The following is a 3,904-nucleotide window of genomic DNA, read 5'->3' on the forward strand; positions in this document are numbered from 1 at the left end:
CACTATAACTACCCGTTAAGTTAGTTTAATTATTACTATTTCCTAACCGAGGACTTGTTAGCAGGCTTTGTTTGTTTGGTCTAGGTTATTTTATAGCTTCCCTGAGCTTTTCTTACATTGCTGGGGTTTAGAGAATTCCTCTGCATGGGCTTGCTGCCCTCTCTCTTTTGGTCCTATGCTCTTCACCCCTTCCTCAGATTTCTTCCTCACGCTGGTATCTTGACTTATGGAGCTTCCTTCTTTCTTCTTCTAGAATCAGTTTCCACATTCCAGCTGCACTACGCTATTTCTTTCTGTCTGTGATTGAAGTCAGGTTGCTCTGGATCGAAGTTTATTTAATAATCTCTCAGGAAACGGTGACATAAACCTGAGAAGAAAACTAGCTTCTGGCAGAAGGAAACCAGGAGGACATTCCCCCAAGAATCAAAACATACTTATTCTTTTCAGTGGGTTTTTAAAATAATTAAAAGTTAGCAGTCAGCAGTTGCACCAGCCACATTTGAAGTGCTCAAAGGCTACGTGTGGCTGGTGGCTACCTTATTGGATGGTGTGGCCAAAAAACATTTTCATCACAGTAGAAAGTCCCACTGGGCAGCATTGTTTCAGATAATGTATATTTCTTTGCTCCTTTTTCTTTATTTTTATTGTTGACACTATTACAGATGCCCCCATTCCCCCCTCACTTGCTCTCCTCCCCTCAGCTCTTAGCTTTTTTGTTTTGTTTTTAACTTATACAATGGCTATAAATTACTTTTATTATCAAAATAACAATGAGATTATTTACACCTTGAGGGAAGCTTCCTTGCTTTCAAAATAAATTTAGGTGAAAGAAAATCCATATCATGATTTACTTTATCTAAAAATATATCACAGCCCTAGTCGGTTTGGCTCAGTAGATAAAGTTTCAGCCCGTGGACTGAAGGGTCCCGGGTTCAAGTCCAGTCATGGCCATGTACCTCAGTTGCAGGCTCAATGCCCAGCCCTGGTTGGGACCCCTGTGGGAGGCAACCAATTGATATCTCTCTCTCACATTGATGTTACTCTCTATCTCTCTGTCTCTCCCTCTCCCTTTTACTCTTTCTAAAAATCAGTGGAAAAATATCCTTGGGTGAGGATTAACAAAAAATTTTTAAAAATATATTACAAATGGCGTTCTATATGATGTTATCCAACTTTTTCTTGTTAAACAGTGAGCTTCTCAGAATTTTCTTCATTTTAACTATCCAAAATACCAAATTGTTCAGCTACTCACTAGGTCCTTTATTTCAGAGTCTCATTGAGAACATCTACTCAACCAGAAGTGGAAAAGAAAATTACTTGTTTGGCAATTAATTTTTAGTTGTATTCCTTTTATATTTATGTGCACAGAAGAATGGTGTATGCACAGGGTAGAAGAAATGGTAGTAGAGGCATCTTTGAGATATTTTAGGAAGTTTGTCAAATATCACATACTAATATCAGAAGCTTCAATGTTGGAGACCCAGGGGTCATGTTGCACATATTCATCCATCCATCTATCCATCCATCCATCCTTCCATCCATCTCCTTATTTATTTTGGTCTGCACAGATATGGCCCACGCGGTGGGGGGGGGGGTTGACTTATTAAAAATCAATTTCCTTCATTTAAAATTTGGAAAAGATTTAAGAACATGGATTCCGCTTATCTTAAAATGTCAGATCTGACAATACTGATCTAGGGTTGTGCAGGGCAGCTCAGTGGAATATGAGAAGCAGCCTCCTCCTTCAACAAAGTATGCTTTTGTGCTGTCCAAGGTGTCAAAACCCCACCACTCCGTCTCCCACAGCCTCATCTGCTGGTGTATTTATGTCATTGGCACCAGCCACATAGGCATCTGAGTTTGAGTCTGTTCCTTATTTGAAGAGCAGTCAGCACACAGTCTGGTCAGATGTGGTAGTGCCTGAGGAACTAACTGATTTGATGCAAATCAGGCAGCGATAATCCTGTCCTATCCCAATTCGGATTAATCAATATTTCACCACCACTTCCACAAACTTCTATCAGTGTCGTAATTGGCTTTATGGGTGTTCATCAAAGTGGTTCGCTGTTACCATAGCACACAGTATATGCACATTAAAATATATGCACAAAAAATATCATGAGTTTATAGTTAAAACTATCCACGATAATATGACACACAATAAAGCAACTTTAATTTCAACAGATTTCGTTACTCATTCAGTTCTGCTCTTTGGAAGACATTAGTCAAAGAGGTCACTTACTCTTCTTAAGGCTGCTGACTAGATGTCTGTGGAACTATGTGAATCATCTAAGACACACATATGTCGATAAGGAAGTGAGCAAACATCTGTGTATGATTGATTGCCAAGATGCTTTTAAAGGAGGCAAAAATGTTTTGTGCAATCAATGTCAGTGAAAAATCAGGTGAGTCCTGCCAAGCCATTACTCTGAAGGCCAGCACTCACATGGTCTCCTGTGTACTGTGTTTGTTTTTGTGGTTGTTGTTTCAAGCCACTGATACATTGCACTCTTTAGTACAGAGTTCTTTCTTCACTGGTGCGAAGATATTAAGAAGCATGGAACCTGTTGCATAAGACACCTGTCTGAGCAGGGAATACTACCCAAGGTAAAAAAAAATCTACAAAAACATTCTAAGTGGAGCCGTGTAGAGCATCTTGGATATATCCTGTTCTGTTTACTTGCGTCTCTGGGTAATTGAAAAGCCCAAGCTGCTGCATTTCAGAAGTAATTTCTATGCTGCTCTGGGCGCATTTCCACATTACGATCCTTTTCAGAATAGGCTGTGTAGAGATGCCTTACCAATGCAGCATTATTAGGGTGGGTAAACGGGCATGGGATTGGAAATTCAATCCTCTTAGGTTAGGCCTTGATCAGTATTTTGGAGAGAGTATGTTTTTGGTAGTTTAATCCCTCCCCCCTTTTTAAATACTTAAGAGAAATTCCAAGTGAACCAGTGTGATCGTTCTCAGTTCAGAAACGAAGAGACTGATACACAGAAGGAAAGGAACGTGGGTGAAACCCCAACAGGGGAGAGTTAAGAAAGAGGTTGGTTTCCAGTTTCAGGCTTTGGTTTTCCTCACTTGACAGGGTCTGCTGTCCCCTCCGAAAATGAACATGGGAAAGAGAGACTGGCTGTAAACTTCCAGGAGGAGTAGCTCCGAATAAAGAGTTTTGGGGAGGAACACCGAGGACACAGACCCCTGGCTCTGTGGACTGGCTCCACGATCCTGTTTTCCTCCGATCCACTACCAGGCTGCAGGCGTTAGCACGAGGCTTCGCCAGGAGGAGACAGGCGCTTGTGGAGGCAGTCAAGGTTTGGGAAATGACCCAAAAGCGAAGGATCTGAAAGTCAGCTAACTGGCTAAAGCGCCCTTTGGTTTTATTGGGGACCCATTGTTTTCCTCTTCCTACTCCAGCCCCTGCCCGGAGCCAGAGCGCACACCACGCCCCCTGCTGCTTTAGCGTCGGAAGCCGAACTACCCCGCTGGACTTGTGGGCAGACACCTGTTCAGGCATCGCCGATCTTGGGCTACAAGGACCTGAACTCGCTTCACCTCAGCGACCCCCGTTGAGAGTGGCATCAGCGCCCTGCGTTCCAGCCCCGGAGCTGAGCGCCCAGGTTGCCAGCCGCGCAGTTGTGCGGCGCTTTGCCCGGTCTCTGCGCGGGTCCCGCGCTCCCCCTCGGCTCCTGCCAGCGAAGGATCCCCAGGGGATCTGGTGAACCCCGACCCGCGTCTGGGGGGTCCATCCTTCCCGGGTCGTCGCTCGCGGAGCAAGGCGAGGGAGGGGTTCGTGGCAGGGAAATGGGTAGCAATGCTACAAAGGTTTCCCAAGAAGAGCATCAAACTTGAGAATCTCCCGGGGAAGTGAGAGCAGCAGTTGCAGGCGGCGGTGGGGACGGG

Source organism: Myotis brandtii, unplaced genomic scaffold (genome assembly GCF_000412655.1).
Source record: "Myotis brandtii unplaced genomic scaffold, ASM41265v1 scaffold136, whole genome shotgun sequence".
Taxonomy (NCBI): Eukaryota; Metazoa; Chordata; class Mammalia; order Chiroptera; family Vespertilionidae; genus Myotis; species Myotis brandtii.